Genomic DNA, 11,149 nt, shown 5'->3' with positions numbered 1-11,149 from the left:
GTTGTTGTTGAATTTTTTGGTGTTTTTCATTGTTGAGGTTTTCGTTGAATTTGTTGGTGTCTTTGAATGTTGATGTTGTTGTTTTTATTTTTCGGTGTTTTTCATTGTTGAGGTTGTTGTTGAATTTGTTGGTCTTTTTTAATGTTGAGGTTGTTGAATTTGTTGGTATATTTCAAAGATGAGTTTGTTGTTGAATTTTTTGGCGTTTTTCATTGTTAAGTTTGTTGTTGTTGAATTTTTGGATGTTTTTCATTGTTGAGGTTGTTGTTGAATTTGTTGGTGATTTTCAATATTGAAGTTGTTGTTGAATTTGTTGGTGTTTTTCAATGTTGGGGTTGTTGTTGAATTTTTCGGTGTTTTTCATTGTTGAGGTTGTTGTTGAATTTGTTGGTGTTTTTCAATGTTGAGGTTGTTGTATTTATTTTTTGGTGTTTTTGAATGTTGAGGTTGTTGTTGAATTTTTTGGTGCTTTTCATTGTTGAGGTTATTGTGGATTTTTTTTGGTGTTTTACAATGTTGAGGATGTTGTTGAATTTATTGATGTTATTCATTGCTGAGGTTGTTGTTGAAATTGTTGTTGTTTTGAATGTTGAGGTTGTTGTTGAATTTTTTGGTGCTTTTCATTGTTGAGGTTGTTGATGAATTTGTTGGAGTTTTTCAATGTTGAGGTTGTTTTTGATTTTTTGGGTTTGTTTCATTGTTGAGGCTGTTGTGGAATTTTTTGGTGTTTTTCATTGTTGAGGTTGTTGTTGAATTTTTTGACGATTTTCATTGCTGAGGTTGTTGATGAATTTGATGGTGTTTTTGAATGCTGAGGTTGTTGTTGAATTTTTTGGTGTTTTTCATTGTTGAGGTTGTTGTTGAATAAGTTGGTGTCTTTCAATGTTGAGGTTGTTGAATTTATTGGTGTTTTTCAAAGTAGAGGTTTTTGATGAATTTTTTGGTGTTTTTCATTTTTGAGGTTTTCGTTGAGTCTGTTGGTGTTTTTGAATGTTGACGATGCTGTTTTGATTTTTCGTTGTTTTTCATTGTTGAGGTTTTTGTTGAATTTGTTGGAGATTTTCAATGTTGAGGTTGTTGTTGAATTTGTTGGTGTTTTTTAATATTGAGGTTGTTGAATTTGTTGGTTTTTTTCAAAGATGTGTTTGCTGTTGAATTTTTTGGTGTTTTTCATTGTTGAGGTTGTTGTTGTTGAATTTTGGGATGTTTTTCATTGTTGAGGTTGTGGTTGAATTTGTTGGTGTTTTTCAATGTTGGAGTTGTTGTTGAATTTTTTGGTGTTTTTCATTTTTGAGGTTGTTGTTGATTTTGTTGGTGTTGATTAATGTTGAGTTTGTTGTTGAATGTTTTGGTGTTTTTCATTGTTGAGGTTGTTGTTTTTGAATTTTTGGATGTTTTTCATTTTTGAGGTTGTTGTTGAATTTGATGATGATTTTCAATATTGAGGTTGTTGTTGAATTTGTTGGTGTTTTTCAATGTTGAGGTTGTTGTTGAATTTTTTGGTGTTTTTCATTCTTGAGGTTGTTGTTGTTGAATTTTATCATATTTTTCATTGTTGAGGATGTTGTTGAATTTGATCGTGATTTTCAATATAGATGTCGTTGTTGAATTGGTTGGTGTTTTTCAATGTTGGGGTTGTAGTTGAACTTTTTGGTGTTTTTCATTGTTGAGGTTGTTGTGGAATTTTTTGTTGTTGATTAATGTTGAGGTTGTTGTTGAATGTTTTGGTGTTTTTCATTGTTGAGGTTGTTGTTTTGAATTTTTGGATGTTTTTCATTGTTGAGGTTGTTGTTGAATTTGTTGGTGTTTTTCAATGTTGAGGTTGTTGTATTTATTTTTTGGTGTTTTTGAATGTTGAGGTTGTTGTTGAATATTTTGGTGTTTTTCATTGTTGAGGTTGTTGTGGATTTTTTTGGTGTTTTTCAATGTTGAGGTGTTTACTGGTTTTTATTTGTGTTTTTCATTGTTAAGGTTGTTGTTGATTTTTTTCGGTGTTTTTCAATGTTGAGGATGTTGTTGAATTTTATGATGTTATTCATTGCTGAGGTTGTTGTTGAAATTGTTGTTGTTTTTGAATGTTGAGGTTGTTGTTGAATTTTTTGGTGCTTTTCATTGTTGAGGTTGTTGTTGAATTTGTTGGAGTTTTTCAATGTTGAGGTTGTTTTTGATTTTTTGGGTTTGTTTCATTGTTGTGGCTGTTGTTGAATTTTTTGGTGTTTTTCATTGTTGAGGTTGTTGTTGAATTTTTTGACGATTTTCATTGCTGAGGTTGTTGATGAATTTGATGGTGTTTCTGAATGCTGAGGTTGTTGTTGAATTTTTTGGTGTTTTTCATTGTTGAGGTTGTTGTTGAATAAGTTGGTGTCTTTCAATGTTGAGGTTGTTGAATTTGTTGGTGTTTTTCAAAGTAGAGGTTTTTGATGAATTTTTTGGTGTTTTTCATTTTTGAGGTTTTCGTTGAGTTTGTTGGTGTTTTTGAATGTTGACGTTGCTGTTTTGATTTTTCGTTGTTTTTCATTGTTGAGGTTTTTGTTGAATTTGTTGGAGATTTTCAATGTTGAGGTTGTTGTTGAATTTGTTGGTGTTTTTTAATGTTGAGGTTGTTGAATTTGTTGGTTTTTTTCGAAGATGAGTTTGCTGTTGAATTTTTTGGTGTTTTTCATTGTTGAGGTTGTTGTTGAATTTTTGGATGTTTTTCATTGTTGAGGTTGTGGTTCAATTTGTTGGTGTTTTTCAATGTTGGAGTTGTTGTTGAAGTTTTTGGTGTTTTTCATTTTTGAGGTTGTTGTTGATTTTGTTGGTGTTGATTAATGTTGAGGTATTGTTGAATAATGTTTTGGTGTTTTTAATTGTTGAGGTGGTTGTTTTTGAATTTTTGGATGTTTTTCATTGTTGAGGTTGTTGTTGAATTTGATGGTGATTTTCAATATTGAGGTTGTTGTTGAATTTGTTGGTGTTTTTCAATGTTGAGGTTGTTGTTGAATTTTTTGGTGTTTTTCATTGTTGAGGTTGTTGTTGATTTTTTTTGGTGTTTTTCAATGTTGAGGATGTTGTTGAATTTTTTGATGTTATTCATTGCTGAGGTTGTTGTTGAAATTGTTGTTGTTTTTGAATGCTGAGGTTGTTGTTAAATTTTTTGGTGTTTTTCATTGTTGAGGTTGTTGTTGAATTTGTTGGAGTTTTTCAATGTTGAGGTTGTTTTTGATTTTTTGGGTTTGTTTAATATTGAGGCTGTTGTTGAATTTTTTTGGTGTTTTTCATTGTTGAGGTTGTTGTTGAATTTTTTGACGATTTTCATTGCTGAGGTTGTTGATAAATTTGATGCTGTTTTTGAATGCTGAGGTTGTTGTTGAATTTTTTGGTGTTTTTCATTGTTGAGGTTGTTGTTGAATAAGTTTGTGTCTTTCAATGTTGAGGTTGTTGAATTTGTTGGTGATTTTCAAAGTAGAGGTTTTTGATGAATTTTTTGGTGTTTTTCATTTTTGAGGTTTTCGTTGAGTTTGTTGGTGTTATTGAATGTTGACGTTGCTGCTTTGATTTTTCGTTGTTTTTCATTGTTGAGGTTTTTGTTGAATTTGTTGGAGATTTTCAATGTTGAGGTTGTTGTTGAATTTGTTGGTGTTTTTTAATGTTGAGGTTGTTGAATATGTTGGTTTTTTTCAAAGATGAGTTTGCTGTTGAATTTTTTGGTGTTTTTCAATGTTGGAGTTGTTGTTGAATTTTTGGTGTTTTTCATTTTTGAGGTTGTTGTTGATTTTGTTGGTGTTGATTAAGGTTGAGGTTGTTGTTGAATGTTTTGGTGTTTTTCATTGTTGAGGTTGTTGTTTTTGAATTTTTGAATGATTTCATTGTTGAGGTTGTTGTTGAATTTGATGATGAATTTCAATATTGAGGTTGTTGTTGAATTTGTTGGTGTTTTTCAATGTTGAGGTTGTTGTTGAATTTTTTCATGATTTTCATTCTTGAGGTTGTTGTTGTTGAATTTTTTCATGTTTTTCATTGTTGAGGCTGTGGTTGAATTTGTTCGTGATTTTCAATATTGAGGTCGTTGTTGAATTGGTTGGTGTTTTTCAATGTTGGGATTGTTGTTGAACTTTTTGGTGTCTTTCATTGTTGAGGTTGTTGTGGAATTTGTTGGTGTTGATTAATGTTGAGGTTGTTGTTGAATGTTTTTGTGTTATTCATTGTTGAGGTTGTTGTTTTTGAATTTTTGGATGTTTTTCATTGTTGAGGTTGTTGTTGAATTTGATGGTGATTTTCAATATGAAGGTTGTTGTTGAATTTGTTGCTGTTTTTGAATGTTGAGGTTGTTGTTGAATTTTTTGGTGTTTTTCATTGTTGAGGTTGTTGTTGAATTTGTTGGTGATTTTCAATATTGAGTTTGTTGTTGAATTTGTTGTTGTTTTTCAATTTTGGCGTTGTTGTTGAATTTTTTGGTGTTTTTCATTGTTGAGGTTGTTGTAGAATATCTTGGAGTTCTTCAATGTTGAGGTTGTTGATGAATTTTTTGGAGTTTTTCATTGTTGAGGATTTTGATGAATTTGTTGGTCTTTTCCATTGTTGAGGTTTTTGTTGAATTTGTTGGTGCTTTTGAATGTTGAGGTTGCTGTTTTGATTTTTCGTTGTTTTTCATTGTTGAGGTTTTTGTTGAATTTGTTGGAGATTTTCAATGTTGAGGTTGTTGTTGAATTTGTTGGTGTTTTTTAATGTTGAGGTTGTTGAATTTGTTGGTTTTTTTCGAAGATGAGTTTGCTGTTGAATTTTTTGGTGTTTTTCATTGTTGAGGTTGTTGTTGAATTTTTGGATGTTTTTCATTGTTGAGGTTGTGGTTCAATTTGTTGGTGTTTTTCAATGTTGGAGTTGTTGTTGAAGTTTTTGGTGTTTTTCATTTTTGAGGTTGTTGTTGATTTTGTTGGTGTTGATTAATGTTGAGGTATTGTTGAATAATGTTTTGGTGTTTTTAATTGTTGAGGTGGTTGTTTTTGAATTTTTGGATGTTTTTCATTGTTGAGGTTGTTGTTGAATTTGATGGTGATTTTCAATATTGAGGTTGTTGTTGAATTTGTTGGTGTTTTTCAATGTTGAGGTTGTTGTTGAATTTTTTGGTGTTTTTCATTGTTGAGGTTGTTGTTGATTTTTTTTGGTGTTTTTCAATGTTGAGGATGTTGTTGAATTTTTTGATGTTATTCATTGCTGAGGTTGTTGTTGAAATTGTTGTTGTTTTTGAATGCTGAGGTTGTTGTTAAATTTTTTGGTGTTTTTCATTGTTGAGGTTGTTGTTGAATTTGTTGGAGTTTTTCAATGTTGAGGTTGTTTTTGATTTTTTGGGTTTGTTTAATATTGAGGCTGTTGTTGAATTTTTTTGGTGTTTTTCATTGTTGAGGTTGTTGTTGAATTTTTTGACGATTTTCATTGCTGAGGTTGTTGATAAATTTGATGCTGTTTTTGAATGCTGAGGTTGTTGTTGAATTTTTTGGTGTTTTTCATTGTTGAGGTTGTTGTTGAATAAGTTTGTGTCTTTCAATGTTGAGGTTGTTGAATTTGTTGGTGATTTTCAAAGTAGAGGTTTTTGATGAATTTTTTGGTGTTTTTCATTTTTGAGGTTTTCGTTGAGTTTGTTGGTGTTATTGAATGTTGACGTTGCTGCTTTGATTTTTCGTTGTTTTTCATTGTTGAGGTTTTTGTTGAATTTGTTGGAGATTTTCAATGTTGAGGTTGTTGTTGAATTTGTTGGTGTTTTTTAATGTTGAGGTTGTTGAATATGTTGGTTTTTTTCAAAGATGAGTTTGCTGTTGAATTTTTTGGTGTTTTTCAATGTTGGAGTTGTTGTTGAATTTTTGGTGTTTTTCATTTTTGAGGTTGTTGTTGATTTTGTTGGTGTTGATTAAGGTTGAGGTTGTTGTTGAATGTTTTGGTGTTTTTCATTGTTGAGGTTGTTGTTTTTGAATTTTTGAATGATTTCATTGTTGAGGTTGTTGTTGAATTTGATGATGAATTTCAATATTGAGGTTGTTGTTGAATTTGTTGGTGTTTTTCAATGTTGAGGTTGTTGTTGAATTTTTTCATGATTTTCATTCTTGAGGTTGTTGTTGTTGAATTTTTTCATGTTTTTCATTGTTGAGGCTGTGGTTGAATTTGTTCGTGATTTTCAATATTGAGGTCGTTGTTGAATTGGTTGGTGTTTTTCAATGTTGGGATTGTTGTTGAACTTTTTGGTGTCTTTCATTGTTGAGGTTGTTGTGGAATTTGTTGGTGTTGATTAATGTTGAGGTTGTTGTTGAATGTTTTTGTGTTATTCATTGTTGAGGTTGTTGTTTTTGAATTTTTGGATGTTTTTCATTGTTGAGGTTGTTGTTGAATTTGATGGTGATTTTCAATATGAAGGTTGTTGTTGAATTTGTTGCTGTTTTTGAATGTTGAGGTTGTTGTTGAATTTTTTGGTGTTTTTCATTGTTGAGGTTGTTGTTGAATTTGTTGGTGATTTTCAATATTGAGTTTGTTGTTGAATTTGTTGTTGTTTTTCAATTTTGGCGTTGTTGTTGAATTTTTTGGTGTTTTTCATTGTTGAGGTTGTTGTAGAATATCTTGGAGTTCTTCAATGTTGAGGTTGTTGATGAATTTTTTGGAGTTTTTCATTGTTGAGGATTTTGATGAATTTGTTGGTCTTTTCCATTGTTGAGGTTTTTGTTGAATTTGTTGGTGCTTTTGAATGTTGAGGTTGTTATTGAAATTGTTGGAGTTTTTCAATGTTGAGGTTGCCGTTGAATTTGTTGGTGTTTTTCAAAGCTGAGGTTGTTGTTGAATTTGTTGGTGTTTTTTAATGTTGAGGTTGTTGAATTTGTTGGTTTTTTTCGAAGATGAGTTTGCTGTTGAATTTTTTGGTGTTTTTCATTGTTGAGGTTGTTGTTGAATTTTTGGATGTTTTTCATTGTTGAGGTTGTGGTTCAATTTGTTGGTGTTTTTCAATGTTGGAGTTGTTGTTGAAGTTTTTGGTGTTTTTCATTTTTGAGGTTGTTGTTGATTTTGTTGGTGTTGATTAATGTTGAGGTATTGTTGAATAATGTTTTGGTGTTTTTAATTGTTGAGGTGGTTGTTTTTGAATTTTTGGATGTTTTTCATTGTTGAGGTTGTTGTTGAATTTGATGGTGATTTTCAATATTGAGGTTGTTGTTGAATTTGTTGGTGTTTTTCAATGTTGAGGTTGTTGTTGAATTTTTTGGTGTTTTTCATTGTTGAGGTTGTTGTTGATTTTTTTTGGTGTTTTTCAATGTTGAGGATGTTGTTGAATTTTTTGATGTTATTCATTGCTGAGGTTGTTGTTGAAATTGTTGTTGTTTTTGAATGCTGAGGTTGTTGTTAAATTTTTTGGTGTTTTTCATTGTTGAGGTTGTTGTTGAATTTGTTGGAGTTTTTCAATGTTGAGGTTGTTTTTGATTTTTTGGGTTTGTTTAATATTGAGGCTGTTGTTGAATTTTTTTGGTGTTTTTCATTGTTGAGGTTGTTGTTGAATTTTTTGACGATTTTCATTGCTGAGGTTGTTGATAAATTTGATGCTGTTTTTGAATGCTGAGGTTGTTGTTGAATTTTTTGGTGTTTTTCATTGTTGAGGTTGTTGTTGAATAAGTTTGTGTCTTTCAATGTTGAGGTTGTTGAATTTGTTGGTGATTTTCAAAGTAGAGGTTTTTGATGAATTTTTTGGTGTTTTTCATTTTTGAGGTTTTCGTTGAGTTTGTTGGTGTTATTGAATGTTGACGTTGCTGCTTTGATTTTTCGTTGTTTTTCATTGTTGAGGTTTTTGTTGAATTTGTTGGAGATTTTCAATGTTGAGGTTGTTGTTGAATTTGTTGGTGTTTTTTAATGTTGAGGTTGTTGAATATGTTGGTTTTTTTCAAAGATGAGTTTGCTGTTGAATTTTTTGGTGTTTTTCAATGTTGGAGTTGTTGTTGAATTTTTGGTGTTTTTCATTTTTGAGGTTGTTGTTGATTTTGTTGGTGTTGATTAAGGTTGAGGTTGTTGTTGAATGTTTTGGTGTTTTTCATTGTTGAGGTTGTTGTTTTTGAATTTTTGAATGATTTCATTGTTGAGGTTGTTGTTGAATTTGATGATGAATTTCAATATTGAGGTTGTTGTTGAATTTGTTGGTGTTTTTCAATGTTGAGGTTGTTGTTGAATTTTTTCATGATTTTCATTCTTGAGGTTGTTGTTGTTGAATTTTTTCATGTTTTTCATTGTTGAGGCTGTGGTTGAATTTGTTCGTGATTTTCAATATTGAGGTCGTTGTTGAATTGGTTGGTGTTTTTCAATGTTGGGATTGTTGTTGAACTTTTTGGTGTCTTTCATTGTTGAGGTTGTTGTGGAATTTGTTGGTGTTGATTAATGTTGAGGTTGTTGTTGAATGTTTTTGTGTTATTCATTGTTGAGGTTGTTGTTTTTGAATTTTTGGATGTTTTTCATTGTTGAGGTTGTTGTTGAATTTGATGGTGATTTTCAATATGAAGGTTGTTGTTGAATTTGTTGCTGTTTTTGAATGTTGAGGTTGTTGTTGAATTTTTTGGTGTTTTTCATTGTTGAGGTTGTTGTTGAATTTGTTGGTGATTTTCAATATTGAGTTTGTTGTTGAATTTGTTGTTGTTTTTCAATTTTGGCGTTGTTGTTGAATTTTTTGGTGTTTTTCATTGTTGAGGTTGTTGTAGAATATCTTGGAGTTCTTCAATGTTGAGGTTGTTGATGAATTTTTTGGAGTTTTTCATTGTTGAGGATTTTGATGAATTTGTTGGTCTTTTCCATTGTTGAGGTTTTTGTTGAATTTGTTGGTGCTTTTGAATGTTGAGGTTGTTATTGAAATTGTTGGAGTTTTTCAATGTTGAGGTTGCCGTTGAATTTGTTGGTGTTTTTCAAAGCTGAGGTTGTTGTTGAATTTGTTGGTGTATTTGAAAGTTGCGGTTCTTAAATCTGTTGGTGTTTTTCAAAATTGAGGTTGTTGTTGAATTTTTTGGTGTATTTCATTGTTGAGGTTTTTGTTGAATTTGATGGTGATTTTCAATGATGAGTTTGTTGTCGAATTTTTTGGTGTTTTTCATTGTTGTGGTAGTTGTTGAATATCTTGGAGTTTTTCAATGTTGAGGTTTTTATTGATTTTTTTGGTGTTTTTCATTGTTGAGGTTGTTGTTGAATTCATTGATGTTTTTCATTGCTGTGGTTGTTGTTGAAATTGTTGGTGTTTTTGAATGTTGAGGTTGTTGTTGAATTTTTTCGTGTTATTGAATGTTGAGGTTCTTGTTGAATTTTATGGTGTTTTTCATTGTTGAGGTTGTTGTTGAGTTTTTTGGTGTTTTTCAATGTTGAGGTTTTTGTTGAATTTGTTGGAGTTTTTGAATTTTGATGTTGTTGTTGAATTTGTTGGTGTGTTTCAATGTTCCGGTTGTTGTTGAATTTTTTGGTGTTTTTCATTTTTGAGCTTTTCATTGAATTTTTTGGTCTTTTTGAATGTTGAGATTGTTGATGAATTTTTTGGTGTTATTCATTGTTTAGGTTGTTTTTGAAATTGTTGGTGTTTTTGAATGTTGTGGTTGTTGTTGTTGAATTTTTGGATGTTTTTCATTGTTGTGGTTGTTGTTGAATTTTATGGTGATTTTCAATATTGAGGTTGTTGTTGAATTTGTTGGTGTTTTTCAATGTTGAGGTTGTTGTTGAATTTTTTGGTGTTTTTCATTGTTGGTGTTGTTGTTGAATTTATTGGTGCTTTTCATTGTTGAGGTTGTTTTTGTATTTCTTGGAGTTCTTCAATGTTGTGGTTGTTGAATTTGTTTGTGCTTTTGAATGTTCAGGTTGTTGATGAATTTTTTGGTGTTTTTCATTTTTGAGGTTTTTGATGAATTTGTTGGTGTTTTCCATTGTTGAGATTTTCGTTGAATTTGTTGATGTTTTTGAATGTTGAGGTTGTAGTTGAATTTGTTGGTGATTAACAATATTGAGGTTGTAGTTGAATTTTTTGTTGCTTTTCAATGTTGAGGTTTTGGAATTGGATCGTGCTTTTCAAAGCTGAGGTTGTTACTGAATATTTTGTTGTTTTTCAACGTTGAGGTTGTTGTTGAATTTTTTGGTGTATTCAATGTTTTTTTTTGAATCTTTTTGTATTTTTCAATGTTGTGGTTGTTGTTGATTTTTTTGGTGTTTTTCATTGTTGAGGTTTTGGTTGAATTTGCTGGTGTTTTTGAATGTTGAGGTTGTTGTTTTTATTGTTTGGTGTTATTGAATGTTGAGGTTCTTGTTGAATTTTTTGATGATTTTCAATGTTGAGGTTGTGGTTGAATTTGTTGGTGTTTTTCCATGTTGACGTTTTTGAATTTGTTGGTGTTTTTCAAAGTTGAGGTTGTTGTTGACTTTGTTGGTGATTTTCAATGTTGAGGTTGTTGATGAATTTTTTGGTGTATTCAATGTTTTTTTTGAATCTTTTTGTATTTTTCAAAATTGTGGTTGCAGTTGAATTTGTTGGTGTTTTTCATTGTTGAGTTTGTTATTCAAATTGTTGGAGTTTTTGAATGTTGAGGTTGCAGTTGAATTTGTTGGTGTTTTTAAAGCTGAGGTTGTTGTTGAATTTTTTGCCGTTTTTCATTGTTGAGGAAGTTGTTGAATTTGTTGGAGTTTTTCAATGTTGAAGTTTTTATTGATTTTTTTCCTGTTTTTCATTGTTGAGGTTGTTGTTGAATTTTTTTGGTGCTTTTCATTGTTGAGGTTGTTGTTGAATTTTTTGATGTTTTTAATTATTGAGGTTGTTGTTGAAATTGTTGGTGTTTTTGAATGTTGAGGTTGTTGTTGAATTTTTTGCCGTTTTTCATTGTTGAGGAAGTTGTTGAATTTGTTGGAGTTTTTCAATGTTGAATTTGTTGGTGTTTTTCAAATTTGAGGTTGTTGTTGAATTTTTTGGTGTTTTTCATTGTTGAGGTTTTGGTTGAATTTGTTGGTGTTTTTGAATGTTGAGGTTGTAGTTGAATTTGTTGGTGATTAACAATATTGAGGTTGTAGTTGAATTTTTTGGTGCTTTGAAATGTTGAGGTTTTGGAATTGGATCGTGCTTATCAAAGTTGAGGTTGTTGTTGAATATTTTGGTGTTTTTCAATGTTGCGGTTGTTGTTGAATTTTTTGGTGT

This window comes from Cetorhinus maximus, unplaced genomic scaffold (genome assembly GCF_964194155.1).
Source record: "Cetorhinus maximus unplaced genomic scaffold, sCetMax3.hap1.1 HAP1_SCAFFOLD_45, whole genome shotgun sequence".
Lineage (NCBI taxonomy): Eukaryota > Metazoa > Chordata > Chondrichthyes > Lamniformes > Cetorhinidae > Cetorhinus > Cetorhinus maximus.
The sequence above is the reverse complement of the archived record's forward strand: the minus strand, read 5'-3'. Positions refer to the sequence as shown.